Source organism: Oryctolagus cuniculus, chromosome 7, assembly GCF_051225735.1.
Source record: "Oryctolagus cuniculus isolate XC-2025 breed Fujian yellow rabbit chromosome 7, ASM5122573v1, whole genome shotgun sequence".
In the NCBI taxonomy this organism is placed as follows: Eukaryota; Metazoa; Chordata; class Mammalia; order Lagomorpha; family Leporidae; genus Oryctolagus; species Oryctolagus cuniculus.
Genome location: NC_142873.1, coordinates 162,941,534 through 162,957,644, shown reverse-complemented (window position 1 = coordinate 162,957,644; position 16,111 = coordinate 162,941,534). Strand labels below are relative to the sequence as shown.

Sequence of the window (16,111 nt, the reverse complement as noted above, 5' to 3'; positions counted from 1 at the left end):
ACTTCCTCAGGGGTCCTGGAACACTGCCTCCACCCCACCAGCACCCCACGACAAGCACCCTGTTTGTTTTCTGGGTAGGCGTAACAGCCCTGCAGTGGTGGTGAGGACCCAGCAGGAAGAGGGCACGACGGTACTATTAAGGAGTTCTCGGTATAACTGGGGCAGAACCGGGCAGAATGAATGTGGGGCCGCGGCAGAGCCTCCTAATGTGCAGCTGGGCCCCAGCAAGGCCCCCTCGCCGCCAGGGTCTCACTGCTGGGGTCTGCAGCACGCACCACCAAGGGATGCACCTCCCAATACCCTCATCGGTTTCTTTCCATGACAATCCACGCAGTGGGAACCACGTGCCCCTTCCACGGAGGACAGTCAGAGGCCTCCAGGGATGGAGCCAGTTGCCTGAGGTCCCCCAGGGAGGCAGCCGGGGGAGACCTCCCCACCCAGGCCTGGATGTAGGTGCGAGGGTGGCTGAGCAGAGACATCCTCTGGGCGCTGCTTGCCATCCAGTCTCTGCCCCTGGGACGTGGGCATGGTGCACTCATACACACAGTCAGACACGCGTGCTCACACGTGCACACCTCTGCACGGCCCCATCCCTGGTCTCTGCCCAGGATTCCCCTTCTCACCCCACGGTGGACCAGCGGCCCCACGTGCCCTGTTCTCTCTCCTGGGCCCGAGCGTGAGGGCACAGGTGAACCTGTGTCAGCAGCCGGCTTCCAAATCTGATGTTGAATTCGCACCATGTATGCGGAGCCTGCCCGTCTTCCGCTCGGGCCGTAGACACGTCCAGATGGAAAGTTTGGATGGAGGCTCCCGTGTGGCAGAGCAGAGCCAGAGCGCCAGGCAAATGGAATGCTGCCGCATGGCAGAGGGAGAGCGAGTCTGCAGCCGCGTTGGGAGCTCTGTGACAGGGGACGGAGGTCTTGACATCTGTGCTCTCGCTGGACGGTCTCTGGACAGGGTCGTGACCCCCCTGGGGATTTGGGGTCCAGTGAACTCCCTAACCAAAGAGCAGCCTGGTGACCCTGCCAACAGCATTCGTCTTTACGCAGCTGACAGTTTCTTACTAAGCAGGATCAGTAGTGTCCACGGCAAAAAAAAAAAGAGCTTGAGCTTGGTTTTGGTTGGAGGAAAACCTGAGTCGGCCTGCGGTGCCTGCCCCAGGCCCGCCCCCTCTGCGGGCGTCCTTTGGCCCTGAGGAGTTGGGGAGGAGCCCTGGTGGGAGACTTGAGACACTGTGCCCCCTCCCGAGCCTCCTGCTGGTGCCGGGGACCCGCGTTTCCACAGCCAGAGGTGCCTCCCTGCGACCAAGCTGAAGGCTGCAGGGAGTGTCCCTGGGGAGACGGACACCATGGACGCTAGCCAGAGGCCTTTGAGGTCCAGTAACAGTCAGAGATCTCCAGAGAAACAGAACCAACCGATGGATCTATCTCTGTCTCTACATCTAATCTATCTACCATCTCTCTGTGTCCATCCAACTATCCATCCATCCATCATCTATCAATCTACCTCTAACTATCCATCCGTCCAGCCATCCAGCCATCCAGCCATCCATGTACCTATCCATCCATATATCTAATACATCAATCATCTCTGTCCAGCCAACTCTCCATCCATCCATCCATCCATCATCCACGTATCTACATCCATCCATCCAGCCATGTATCTAATCCATCTATCCATATATCTATATCTATCTATCTTTCTACCATCCATCTATCCATATTTCTATACATCTACATCTGCCTATGTATCCATCCGTCATCCATCAATCTACCTCTAGCTATCCAGCCAGCCTGCTATCTCCATCTGTCTGTGCGCTCTATCAGTGTATCCCTACAGTGATCTCTATCCATCTGCCCATCTGTCTCTGTATATCTATCCACCCATCCATCCTTCTCTCTATCATTTGTCTATCGTCTATCATTCATCATATTTTGCAAGAGAGACTTATTTTGAGGACCTGGCTTTTGGGATTGTGGGGCTGGCAACAGGAGAGATCGCAGGGCAGGGCAGTCAGCGGGAGACCCAGGGCAGAGCTGAGCTGCGAGTGGTGTGCAGAGGCAGACGGCAGGTGCAACTCCCTCCTCCCCAGGGGACGCGGTCTTTTCCCCAAGACCTGCCTGGACGGGGTTCACCCACACTGCAGAGCCCAGGTCTCTGCTGACTGCTAGGGACGCCCCACAAAAGCCTGCACGGTGGGTCTAGCCTGGTGTCTGCCCACGGATCTGGGTACGTGGTCCAGTCAAGCGCACAGGTGAGACCAACCATTCCAGAGTCTCGGGGAGACCCAGATGGGGCCCACCTTCACGTCACCCTTCATGCCACCTGTCCCAGGTGAGCAGACGGCCAGGGACCTTGGCTGGCGGTTCCACAACCAACCGCAAGGGAGATTTTGAGCTTTTGTCCAGCAGCTGGACCCAATACCCGGGATGTGTAAGAGCTAAAATTGCTCTACCGAGCGCCGGATCCTGGCCTCAGTCCCGGCCATCCCTGGTCCTTCGCCCGGCTGGGGAATTCTTGCATGCCCAGGAACGTGGTCTTGGTGCCACATCGTCGTTCCTGATTGATACCGGCTGTTAATTCATAAATTCCCAGAGGAAAAGCATCACCATTCTCAGCCTGTTGAGTTCCTGGGCTGGCCAACGCTGCAGCTAATTAGGAGATGGAGGGACATTCACGGACACATGGGCTGGCCCCAAGGGGGTCTCCGTGACGCAGAGCGCCGCTGGTGTGCAGGTGGTGACTCAGTGTTGGTGCTGAGCAGGAATCGTGTGGCTGGAGTGGACGAGCTCCCTTGTCCGGTTCGCCACTCACTCTTCCCCTTGCCAGTGCGTTTTCTTGGGAGAGGGGGACTCCACACCAACTGCCATGAGTGTGTTTGATGAGAAGGTGGACTCTTGCTCTCTCACTCGGGCCCTGTTGGGGTACGTTCACTCGTCCGTGTCCCGACGCCGGCACTACAGGTGTTCCTGGAGGCAGTCTGCGTGGAAGCCCCCAGGAATCTCACCAGAGAGCCGGACCACAGCCAGGGAAGCAGTCCCAGAACCGCAAAGGGAGATGAGGCAGAGGGCTGGGACCCACAGAGGTCCGCTCACCCTGAGGCCAGCCCGGAGACGAAGCCCAGCAGTGGGAGTCTCACAGAGCTGACGGACAGCAGCACACCTGCCCCCAGATCCAAGTGCTCCAGTCCGCCACGCTGTGCCTCTGGTGTTCCGGTTTGTGAACCTGGAGTGTGCCTCAAGATGCTGAAAATGAGGGCGAGGGGACGGGTGTTTGGGGTGGCGGCTAGAACGCCACCTGGGGTGCCTGTGTCCACGGTAGAGGGTGGGGTGGTGGCTAGAATGCCACTTGGGGTGCCTGTGTCCACGGTGGAGGGTGGGGTGGTGGTAGAACGCCACCTGGGGTGCCTGTGTCCACGGTGGAGGATGGGGTGGTGGCTAGAATGCCACTTGGGGTGCCTGTGTCCACGGTGGAGGGTCTGGGATGGAGTTCTGGCTCCTTTGCTTCTGTTTCCAACTTCCTTCTAATGCAACCTGGGAGGCGGAGAGCAGAAAGTGCTGACCCCAGTGTTTGGGCCCGTGCCACCCACGTGGAGACCCCAGTGGCATTCTGGCTCCTGGCTCCATCCTGGCCAAGTCCTGGCTCTGTTAGGCCTTTGGGGAGTGAAGCAGTGAATGGAAGATCTTCTCTCTCTCTCTCTCTCTCTCTCTCTCTCTCTCTGTAGCTCTGCCTTTCAAGTGAGAAACATCTTAAGAAATGAATTCTGACCCAACATCTTCGCCATTCTCTCCTTTCTCACAATGCATAGTTTTAAAAAGATTTTATTTATTTATTTGAGATGTAGACTTACAGAGAGAGGTCTTCCATCCACTGGTTCACTCCCCACATGGCTGTAATGGCCAGAGCTGCGCCGATCCGAAGCCAGGAGCCAGGAGCCTCCTCTGGGTCTCCCATGCAGGTGCAGGGGCCCAAATACTTGGGTCATCTTCCACTGCTTCCCCAGGTCATAGCAGAGAGATAGATTGGAAGTGGAGCAGCCGGGATCCGAACTGGTACCCATATGGGACGTCGGTTCTGCGGACAGTGGCTTTACCCATGATGCCACAGCACCAGCCCCAGAATGCACATTGTTTAAGGTCACTTTTATCGGATGAAACCCTCATTAGAAAGCGAGGTCTCTGGCCGGCGTCACGGCTCACTAGGCTAATCCTCCGCCTTGCGGCGCCGGCACACCGGGTTCTAGTCCTGGTCGGAGTGCAGGATTCTGTCCCGGTTGCCCTCTTCCAGGCCAACTCTCTGCCATGGCCAGGGAGTGCAGTGGAGGATGGCCCAAGTGCTTGGGCCCTGCACCCCATGGGAGACCAGGAGAAGCACCTGGCTCCTGCCATCAGATCAGCGCGGTGCGCCAGCCGCGGCGGCCATTGGAGGGTGAACCAACGGCAAAGGAAGACCTTTCTCTCTGTCTCTCTCCCTGTCCACTCTGCCTGTCAAAAAAAAAAAAAAAAAAAAAAGTGAGGGCTCCACTCGCTGGGTCCTGTGTCCCACTGGAAGCTGTGAAGCCTTTGCAACGACCACACAGACTGCAGGACGTTTGACCACAGCTGTGCAGTGGCTGAGAACAGGCAAGGGGGCAGTGTGAGAGGTGTGCTTCCCCTACCACTGCGTGACGGTGCCACACCCTGGCACAACATGTGAGGCTGAGCCACCGGGCCAACGGTGTGTGTGGCGCTGGCCCCAAGTCCCGTCACCAGGCCAGATGTTTCCAAAGAAAACCAAAACCAAGGGCCTGTCGGAGATCAGAAACTCAACAATGTCCAGCTTGGGGCCAGGCCTGGCTTCATTCTGTGGACACCAATGCTCATCACTGCCCGCCGCCAGGACCCAGGCACCCCCGGACCAGAGCTGCGGGGACAGGTGCGTGAGGGGCCACTGATGTCCTCCTAGGCATCGTGGGCACAGGCCTGAGACAAACAGCTCCCCACCGTCTATGGGAAACCACCCATGCAAGTTAGTTTTGAACAATAAAGAAACCGCAAGGACCCGGCAGTCAGAGTCCTGAGCAGACCAGCAGCAGTGCACAAGCGCTGTGCGATCCTGTGTGCTTGTGTGTGCACTCCGGTAGGCAGGACACGCACACGCCTGCACACGCATGGACCATGCACACACATGTACTTGCACACATGTTCACGTGCTCATGCACATCATTGGTGTCTGCACACTCACGCATATGCAGGGGTGTGTTGTGTGTGCATGTATGAGTGTGTGCTTGTGTAAGACTGTTTATGACTGTGTTCTGTGTGTGTCAAAGGACTCCAAAAGTTCGTAAGAAAATGGAATTAGAAGCCAACTTCAGGGTGGACATCTAACCCAGCAGCTGAGATGAGAGTCCAGACGCCCACGGCCAAGTGCCTGGGTTCAAGGCTGGCTCCTGCTTCCTGTCAGTGCAGACCCTGGCAGGCGTGGTGACAGCCTAAGTAAGTGGGTTCCTGCCACCCATGTGGGAGGCCTCCACTGTGGTCTTGGCTCCTGGTCCAGCCCCAGCCGTTGTGGGCGTTTGGGGAATGAATTAGCAGGCGGGAGCTGTCTCTGTCCCTCTGCTTCTGAGACGAGTGAGTATTTTTGGAGGTAAGTTCATCTTGGCTACGGGGATGTGCAGGCTCCTAGCTGTGGCCCAGGGGTGCCTTTGCAGAGACGGGAGCCTGGGTCCTGGCGGGGGGGGGTGGCAATGCTGAGCATGGGTGTCCACGGAACATCTCAGCGTCGGGGTGAACGTGCAGAGGCTGCAGTGAGGGTCTGCGGGGGGGAGGGGTGCCCCAGCCATGCTCCGGGCCGCGGCCCCTGCTGGCAGGCAGCGGTCTCTGTGCTTGTCTGCCATCCAGAGAGGGGCTCGTGTGCGAGGGGGGCGCAGTGGCTCCCGTGGCTCCCGTGGCTCCCGTGGCTCCCGTGGCTCCGTGGGTGTTCGGTGGCACGGAGCCTCTCGGCAGCTTTGCCGCTCAGCTGGGAGGGCATGAGCCGTCGAGATCCACGCCCCTGTTAAGTGTCCACAGGAGAAACTCCAGGGTGTGTTCTCGGGTGAATTCGTGCCTCTCCCAGGAGCTCCTGGGTCCCCACCTAGGAACAGGTTTTATCCATAAAATGACCGCAGCAGCAGAAGCCGAGTCTAATTGGATGGCCTGAGATGGACTCAGAGGCAGGACTGAGCCATCGCAAGGGAGCCATGACAGAAGGATGGACTGCACAGCCCACCGAGGGAGTCGTGGCCGCGCGTGGGTCATGACCCCATCTCCAGACAGAGAGGAAGTGGTTTGGTAGAGTGGTGAGGACGGAGCCGCGTGGTGAGTTCAGAGCTGTGCTACGCACAGAGTCGCTGTCTGAGCAAAACCCAGTCCCAGGCGAAGCTCTGGCACTTCCTCCCGGACGGGCCCTGGCTTCCTGCCGCGCCGGTACAATGGCCACCTTCTCCGCGCGGCCGGACGACGCGCACGCCGAGCGCACTCGTCACTCTTGTGCTCTGTTTTGTCCCCGCGACTTTCCGACTTTCCGTCGCTCCCAAAACGGCAAACGGATGAAGCTCTGCAAGCCAAGGGAGAGTTGGCTTCCTGGCCAAGAGCGGCAGGAAATGTTTTCGGGCTCAAAGCTATTTTCAGACTTAGTATCGATCAAAAGGAAACTCACAATAGCAGCCGCCTTCCTCCTGTTACTATCACGTTAGCACCGAATGCGGCTGTATTTCCATATGCGCGTCTGGGGGTTTACTCTGGAAGACGCCCATAACTCTCCCGCGTGCAATCTGCCAGCGATTGGACCGGGCTTCTCCGTCTGACCACGAGCAAGACGAGGCCCGCGGACGGCAGGGACGGCAGCAGCAGTGGGCACCTGCGGCAGAGATGTTAAATCACAGCCACCGCCGTTGTCTGCGGGCCTTGGAGCTGTGACTACTGGGCACGGCAGCTGCCACGCCTCCGCGCCGCCCGCAGGAGCGTCTCCTTAATTGAAGACGTAAATCCGCCGAGCGAGCGAGCGGTGTGCAGGAAACGCGCGGCTCAAAGACGCGGCGCAGTTTGTTGCTCCAGGTGCCGAGTTCCGGGAGGGATGGAAATGATGGACCGTGACAGCTGCCTAAAACGCGGTGAGAAGAGAAAGGCAGCGGGCAGAGCCGCGAGAGTCCCCTCCCTCTTCTCATGGTTTCCATCTGCGATCCCTCGTGGGAAAGCCGGGGACAAGGGCGTGGGGGGGTGCAGGGTCACGTCCCTGCTAAGCTCTGGGGAGAGGCTGGAGCTTCCCTGGTCTTTCTTTTCTTTCTTTCTTTCTTTCTTTCTTTCTTTCTTTCTTTCTTTCTTTCTTTCTTTCTTTCTTTCTTTCTAATGGTTATTTATTTGAAAGGCAGAGTTACAGAGGGGCAGAGGCAGGGAGAGAAAGAGGCAGAGAGAGAGAGAGAGAGAGAGAGAGAGAGAGGTCTTCCATCCTCTGGTTCATTCCCCAGATGGCTGCAACAGCCAGAGCTGCACCGATTTGAAGCCAGGAGCTTCTTCCAGGTCTCCCATGCGGGTGCAGGGCCCAAGCACTTGGACCATCTGCTACTGCTTTCCCAGGCCACAGCAGAGAGCTGGATGGGAAGTGGAGCAGCCAGGACTAGCCAGCACCCAGATGGGATACCAGCACCGCAGGTGGCGGCTTTACCCTTGAAACTACAGCACTGGCCCCAGGTCACTGTTTCTGCTCCCTGGCCCCTAAGCCACCCGGGGTGGGGGCTCTCGGAGCAGCCAGCAGGAGAAGTGACCTCCCTCACCCTCTTGAGGGGCAGCAGCCGATCTCATGGGGCTCAGGACACGGAATCCCATGTCCAAGGACAGAGCCCCTCTGTCTCCACCCCTGGCTCCCCGCCTGAGCCTGATGCCTCCTGGATGCTGGGCCAGCTCTTGGCTGGGCGAGCGTGTGGGCTCCACCGAGGACCAGGGAGGGGCAGGCTGAGGGCAGCATCTGAGAGAGAGAGAGAGAGCAGCTGGCGTCTTGGGGGAACTCCTGCAGAGCAGGGCGGGGTCTGTGTGACTGCCCCCTGTGGCTGCCATACCTCCCAAATGGCCACAACGGCCTTGGCTGGGCCAGGTCAAAGCCAGGAGCCAGGAGCTCCATCTGGGTCTCCCATGTGGGTGCAGGGGCCCAAGCACGAGGGCCATCGTCCACTGCTTTCTCAGGCCATCAGCAGGGAGCCGGCTCAGAAGTGGAGCAGCCAGGGCTTGAACCAGCGTCCTTATAGGATGCTGGTGTCACCGGTGGCGGCTTTATTCCTATGCCACAGCGCAGGCCCCCAAGAGGAAGGGTCTTAACCGGGCAAGGTTTATGGGAGCCCTGTGTGTGAGCACAAGGAGACCGGCACAGAGCGCGGCTCCACTGCTCCCCAGGTGGAGCTGCCGGGCTGGCAAGGCCGCGCCCTCTGGGGCTGGCGGCACCCGGGCCCAGCCCAGTGCAGGGCAGGGGCCGTGCTGCTCACCACTGCCTCCCCAGGAAGGCGGCACAAGGGTCGGCCTGGGCAGTCCTGGGCAGGTGCACAGTGAGGACCTTCCCGACCCTGCTGGGGGTGGGGGGGAGCGGTCTTCGCAGCTGCGGATTAGACTTCCTGCTCCTGGCTGGCAGGAGCTGCCGGGTGGTGGGGTCAGAGGTGGGCTCAGGGTCAGGCTGGCTGGGGCTGACTGTCCTCTCCTGCCTCAATCCCACTCAGGCCCCGGCCTCAGTCTCCCTTCCCCCATCAGGAGATAGGGCAGACGCGGCTCCCCCTCTGCGAGACGACTTCAGCCACCCCTCCGCGCAGAAGGATCGCAGCCGGCAACCACGCCGCTAAGTCCCAGGTTTTCTGGAGTCATCGCCCGGCGCAGGCTTCACGGCCCCTCGCCGGCCAGAATCCCCCTCCCCAGGGCTTCCTGGGCCACACCCAGTGGAGCTCAGGGACCCCGTCCACAGCAAGGCAAAGCAGAGCCCCCTCCTCCTGGCTTCTCGGTTCCACGGGAAGGGACGGGGGCGACAGTGACTCCGGCAGGGAGGGTCACCACCAGGACACCGCTGGACCCCTCGTGGAGCTTGAGGGAGGCGAGGGGCCGTGTGGCTGCGGCTTCTCTGCCCTCCGCCTCTCCCTCCATCCCTGCTTCTCCTCGGCCTGGGAGGGGGCCGAGGTCCTGCTGCGAGCAGAGCCAGAGAAGCTCCTGCTGTCCTGCACCAGGCGCCAGCGTCAGCCTGCTCGGTCTCAGACGCACCACCTTCATCTCACGACTCGGCGTCTGGGGTGGGGACAGAGGTGGGCTCAGGATCAGGCTGGCAGCGGCCTCAGACGCCTGTGATGGCCTCAACCACCCCGACCGGCTGTGGCAGGCATGGCAGGTGTGGGGGGGCTGCGTGGAGGGGCACCTGCTTAGATCCCAAGCTCCGGCCTCAGCCTGGGTGGCATCACCTCCCTCTCCCTCGCGTTTCCTCCTCAGCCCGACGAAGGGGACTGCAGGGTTTGGCTCATGGCCGCGTTGCCCGGAGACTGCACAGGTGGCTCTGGCCCGCGGGTGTTAGAGTCGACTGCCCGAAAAACGTCACCAAGAGACATCTCTTATGCAAACAGCAAGGGGAAGCTTTATTGATTATCCAGCATGCTGGGGCTGTCTGATCATACATGAGCAGAGCAGCCCCGAATAACCAAAGGTTAGGGTTTATAAAGGCAAAAACCGCAAAACCGGGAAGGGGGGAATACACGGTTGCTATGCACAGTTGCTATATACAGTTGCTAAAATCAAAAGAGAGTACATAAAATCAAAAGAGAGTATATGGTTACTGGGGTCAACATAACCTAAAACCTAAGTGAAATTAATATTTATCATAATCTTGACAATACCAGTTACAATATTACAATTAGCAATTAGGACTTGACATTAATGCAAGACACAGACAAATCACATCTTTATTATTAGCCCAGGTAACCCAGGTGCAACCTTTCTACTTTTAAGCTTGAGCGATCATGCTAGGGGGTTTTTGTGCTCTGCCAAGGGTGATGTAGTGCACTGCTATTGTCCGACTATTTGAGATCATGGTTGCAAACCAGAGTCTCACGGTGGGGGGGGTGCTTTCCCAGAATGGAGTCTCAAGTGCTCCAAAATGGAGTCCCTACTGTCAAGGTGCTACTTCACTCTGTCTTATTTTTACAGCTGTACCAGGAGGTTTAAACCTGTAAGCTTAAGCTTAACTTTTTACACCCGCACATATACAATTTTAACTCTTCACGGGCAGGCAGGGGCTCCTGGACAATACAGTCGTGCTCTGACTGTGCCCCCCGAGGAGCGGTCTCTCTTGTAGTCACACAGATTTCTCAGGTTCAAATCTGACACCTGCAAATGAGAAAAGAGAAAGAGGCAGCGAGGTGGCTGCTGGATAAGCCCCCATGGTGGGGGTCTCAGAGAGCGGCCGTGGGGTAGCAGCAGAAGCTCCTCGGACTCCAGCCCCACCCAAGGCTGGGGTGAGACCGGTGACACGTGTCCACCAAGTCCCGGGGCTGAGGCAGGTGCACAGTGAGGTGTGAGATCCCTGTCCTGTGGGTGGGGCAGGTGCACAGTGAGGTGTGAGATCCCTGTCCTGTGGGTGGGGCAGGTGCACAGTGAGGTGTGAGATCCCTGTCCTGTGGGTGGGGCAGGTGCACAGTGAGGTGTGAGATCCCTGTCCTGTGGGTGAGGCAGGTGCACAGTGAGGTGTGAGATCCCTGTCCTGTGGGTGGGGCAGGTGCACAGTGAGGTGTGAGATCCCTGTCCTGTGGGTGGGGCAGGTGCACACTGAGGTGTGAGATCCCTGTCCTGTGGGTGAGGCAGGTGCACAGTGAGGTGTGAAATCCCCCTGTCCTGTGGGTGGGGCATGTGCACACTGAGGTGTGAGATCCCTGTCCTGTGGGTGAGGCAGGTGCACAGTGAGGTGTGAGATCCCTGTCCTGTGGGTGGGGCATGTGCACACTGAGGTGTGAGATCCCTGTCCTGTGGGTGAGGCAGGTGCACAGTGAGGTGTGAGATCCCTGTCCTGTGGGTGGGGCAGGTGCACAGTGAGGTGTGAGATCCCTGTCCTGTGGGTGAGGCAGGTGCACAGTGAGGTGGGAGATCCCTGTCCTGTGGGTGGGGCAGGTGCACAGTGAGGTGTGAGATCCCCCTGTCCTGTGGGTGAGGCAGGTGCACAGTGAGGTGTGAGATCCCTGTCCTGTGGGTGGGGCAGGTGCACAGTGAGGTGTGAGATCCCTGTCCTGTGGGTGGGGCAGGTGCACAGTGAGGTGTGAGATCCCTGTCCTGTGGGTGGGGCAGGTGCACAGTGAGGTGTGAGATCCCTGTCCTGTGGGTGGGGCAGGTGCACAGTGAGGTGTGAGATCCCTGTCCTGGGGGTGAGGCAGGTGCACAGTGAGGTGTGAGATCCCTGTCCTGTGGGTGAGGCAGGTGCACAGTGAGGTGTGAGATCCCTGTCCTGGGGGTGGGACAGGTGCACAGTGAGGTGTGAGATCCCTGTCCTGGGGGTGAGGCAGGTGCACAGTGAGGTGTGAGATCCCTGTCCTGGGGGTGGGACAGGTGCACAGTGAGGTGTGAGATCCCCCTGTCCTGTGGGTGGGGCAGGTGCACACTGAGGTGTGAGATCCCTGTCCTGTGGGTGAGGCAGGTGCACACTGAGGTGTGAGATCCCTGTCCTGTGGGTGAGGCAGGTGCACAGTGAGGTGTGAGATCCCTGTCCTGTGGGTGGGGCAGGTGCACACTGAGGTGTGAGATCCCTGTCCTGTGGGTGAGGCAGGTGCACAGTGAGGTGTGAGATCCCTGTCCTGTGGGTGGGGCAGGTGCACACTGAGGTGTGAGATCCCTGTCCTGTGGGTGGGGCATGTGCACACTGAGGTATGCGATCCCTGTCCTGTGGGTGGGGCAGGTGCACAGTGAGGTGTGAGATCCCCCTGTCCTGTGGGTGGGGCAGGTGCACAGTGAGGTGTGAGATCCCCCTGTCCTGTGGGTGGGGCAGGTGCACACTGAGGTGTGAGATCCCCCTGTCTTGTGGGTGGGGCAGGTGCACACTGAGGTGTGAGATCCCTGTCCTGTGGGTGGGGCAGGTGCACACTGAGGTGTGAGATCCCTGTCCTGTGGGTGGGGCAGGTGCACACTGAGGTGTGAGATCCCTGTCCTGTGGGTGGGGCAGGTGCACACTGAGGTGTGAGATCCCTGTCCTGTTGGGGGGATCTCCTGATTGACCCCTAACAAGTTCGTACGAGTCAGTTTAGTGCACATTCCCACAGCAACAAATTCTGCTCAGCACCTCCCCTGCACCAGATGCCGCCGTGGCTGACCGGGAGTCGTGGGCCGGTGACTTGTGAGAACCCCTCTCACAGAGCTGTGTTCCATAGGCTCTTGGATCCTCACTGGGTCGCTGTTACCCCGACAGCACCTCAGGGGGCGGAGAGGGGAGCAGGGGTGGCAAGAGCAGGGCAATGGTCCTCGGGAATCCCCTGGAGTGTGCTCTGTCCCCACTCTGTCAGTGACATCACACCCACCATTACCTTCCCCTGTAGCCTTCAATCAGGAAGGATGACAATGAGAAATGGAGAGACACCCCAGGCAGCCTTCCTGCTGCAGAACAATGGGCTCTGCATAGAACATCCTGTTTGCTGCCTTGCTGGGCTGTGCAGAAAACTTTATTATGCCTTAGAAAGAGGAAACAAAGCCAGCCAACAAAAATAACCACAAAGCCCTGAGCAGTGAACCAAGGCGGGCGCCTGGTTAACCCTGAGATGCCCAGGAGGAGCCTGGGGACGCGGGAGGGAGCGGAGACGCTCTGGGAGACCTGCTGCCCGGGGGTGGGGGGGCAGAAGCGAACGGGAATCTGCCTGGGAGGAAAGTGTTCTCCCCTCCCCTCGGCGCCTGTGTTAGAGCAGCCTCAGCCAGAACCAGCAGCCGTGGCTGCAGGAACCACACATCCCGCTGACTCCCCAGAAACTAACAGGATTATCCCAGGGAGAACCCTCAGCAACAGTCACCACCGTGCTGCTCTAAAGAAACGGGAGGGCTCGGGGCTGGCAGGTAAAGACGCCACCTGCAGTGCCAGCATCCCACGTGGGTGCCAGGTCGAGTCCTGGCTACTCCACTTCCGATCAAGCTCTCTGCTTTCCCAGGCCATAGCAGAGAGATGGATCAGAAGAGGAGCAGCCGGGTCCCAAACCTGTGGGTGGGGCAGGTGCACAGTGAGGTGTGAGATCCCTGTCCTGGGGGTGAGGCAGGTGCACAGTGAGGTGTGAGATCCCTGTCCTGTGGGTGGGGCAGGTGCACAGTGAGGTGTGAGATCCCTGTCCTGTGGGTGGGGCAGGTGCACACTGAGGTGTGAGATCCCTGTCCTGTGGGTGAGGCAGGTGCACACTGAGGTGTGAGATCCCTGTCCTGTGGGTGAGGCATGTGCACACTGAGGTGTGCGATCCCTGTCCTGTGGGTGAGGCAGGTGCACAGTGAGGTGTGAGATCCCTGTCCTGTGGGTGAGGCATGTGCACACTGAGGTGTGCGATCCCTGTCCTGTGGGTGAGGCAGGTGCACAGTGAGGTGTGAGATCCCTGTCCTGTGGGTGAGGCAGGTGCACAGTGAGGTGTGAGATCCCTGTCCTGTGGGTGAGGCAGGTGCACACTGAGGTGTGAGATCCCTGTCCTGTGGGTGAGGCATGTGCACACTGAGGTGTGCGATCCCTGTCCTGTGGGTGAGGCAGGTGCACAGTGAGGTGTGAGATCCCTGTCCTGTGGGTGGGGCAGGTGCACAGTGAGGTGTGAGATCCCCCTGTCCTGTGGGTGGGGCAGGTGCACAGTGAGGTGTGAGATCCCTGTCTTGTGGGTGGGGCAGGTGCACAGTGAGGTGTGAGATCCCTGTCCTGTGGGTGGGGCAAGTGCACAGTGAGGTGTGAGATCCCTGTCCTGGGGGTGAGGCAGGTACACACTGAGGTGTGAGATCCCTGTCCTGTGGGTGGGGCAGGTGCACAGTGAGGTGTGAGATCCCCCTGTCCTGTGGGTGGGGCAGGTGCACAGTGAGGTGTGAGATCCCTGTCCTGTGGGTGAGGCAGGTGCACAGTGAGGTGTGAGATCCCTGTCCTGTGGGTGGGGCAGGTGCACAGTGAGGTGTGAGATCCCCCTGTCCTGTGGGTGGGGCAGGTGCACACTGAGGTGTGAGATCCCTGTCCTGTGGGTGGGGCAGGTGCACAGTGAGGTGTGAGATCCCTGTCCTGTGGGTGAGGCAGGTGCACAGTGAGGTGTGAGATCCCTGTCCTGTGGGTGGGGCATGTGCACACTGAGGTGTGCGATCCCTGTCCTGTGGGTGAGGCAGGTGCACAGTGAGGTGTGAGATCCCTGTCCTATGGGTGGGGCAGGTGCACAGTGAGGTGTGAGATCCCTGTCCTGTGGGTGAGGCAGGTGCACACTGAGGTGTGAGATCCCTGTCCTGTGGGTGAGGCAGGTGCACAGTGAGGTGTGAGATCCCTGTCCTGTGGGTGGGGCAGGTGCACACTGAGGTGAGAGATCCCTGTCCTGTGGGTGGGGCAGGTGCACACTGAGGTGGGAGATCCCTGTCCTGGGGGTGGGACAGGTGCACAGTGAGGTGTGAGATCCCCCTGTCCTGTGGGTGGGGCAGGTGCACAGTGAGGTGTGAGATCCCCCTGTCCTGTGGGTAGGGCAGGTGCACAGTGAGGTGTGAGATCCCTGTCCTGGGGGTGGGAGCCACAGGGGATGCTGGCACTTCAGGTCAGGGTGTTAACCCACTGCACCACAGTGCCAGCCCCCGCACTTTGATATATTGTTCAATTTCATGTTCACCTAATGCAGTTGCGTCACCGCACACGAATCAACAAGAATAGAACTGGGCAGAGAAGCTGACAACCGCACCCCTGCAGGGGGCGTCTCTGCCCCCGTCTCAAGCTTGGGTGCAGTAAGCAGAGCATCCGATGGTGCAGAGCAATCAACGGCAACGGGCAGGGGTGATCTAGGAGGGCACCGAGGCCGGCGCCGACAGGTCGGGCAGCACTTGCCAAACCCGTCCTGCAGCGGAGGCGTCCCTGGGCCCTTGCTCTGCCGGGTAGATGTGAGCTGCACTGCGGGAGAAGCTCGGCTGTCATGGGTGACGTGGTTCAGTCCAGGAGACGCTGGCCCGGGCTCGGGGCCGTGTTTGTATCCACCATCCCCAGCAGGAATAAAGGCAGAGTCCGCTGCGCTCAAAGACCAGGGTGGAGCGGGCGGAGTTCAAGGCTTTGATGCGGATGAGCTGAACTGGACAGCACTGCTCCCGCTCAGCCTTGGGGCAGCTGCAATCAACAATGCGAAGCAAATGCCATGCGAGAGGAGAGCAGAGGGAGGGCGGCCACTCGTTCTGACCCGTTCTGACCCCTAGCACAAAGCGGCTTTGAAATCGTGAATGAAAAGGGGCAGAGCGCCCCGGGGCAGGGTGGACTCGGGGCACGGGGAGGAGCCGTCTCCTCTGACCACTCAGCTGACCACGAGCTTAGCTGGACCACCGGAGCCACTCCGGTCCCCAGGCTGGGCTTCCCCTGGGAACACTCGACCCTGCGCGAAGCCTGGGCGGCTGGGCAGAACTTGGCTCCCTTTGGACAGCGGCTGCCCGGCTCCAGAGTCCCCACTGCAGCAGAGGGCCCGGCTGGTTCTGGGCACGGGGCCTCAGGGTGCCGGGTTGGACTGGGGGACTGGCCAGGACAGCGACGGTGCTGGTGACAACTGACGGCTCAGTGGCTGATGTGCCTCGATGGCCCCCTGTGCACGGCACGGGTTATCCCCGAAACCTCACCACAACTCTGCCAAGACGGGCACTTCCTGTCTCCACTTTCAGACAAGGAATCAGCAACCACCCACAATCCCCAGTTGCTCAGGGCTCTGTGGCTGACCCTGGCCAGAGCCAAGGTCCTTCTGTGGCCCAAGGGAGGCCAGCGAGAGGGACTAGAGGTGTGTGAGTTCTGTGACGCCGCCTTCCCCTTCTGAGGACTTGGGGTGCATTCCCTTAGACGTATCCGCCCACACTTTATCATTCTATCGCGTGCAAGCCTCGTGTGCCTGCCTGGGTCTCCCCGCGACCGCACCACGACTCTCGCAGGCTGA

The 16,111-nt window shown here is 59.7% G+C and overlaps 1 long non-coding RNA gene across 1 annotated transcript; it reads left to right on the top strand.

The window, feature by feature from the left end:
• Window positions 1-6,458: 6,458 nt before the first annotated feature.
• Window positions 6,459-9,795, top strand: LOC138850444 (uncharacterized). The gene is made up of 2 exons (XR_011390205.2): window positions 6,459-7,129; window positions 8,720-9,795. It is a non-coding gene; the product is annotated as an uncharacterized LOC138850444 (long non-coding RNA).
• Window positions 9,796-16,111: the final 6,316 nt, after the last annotated feature.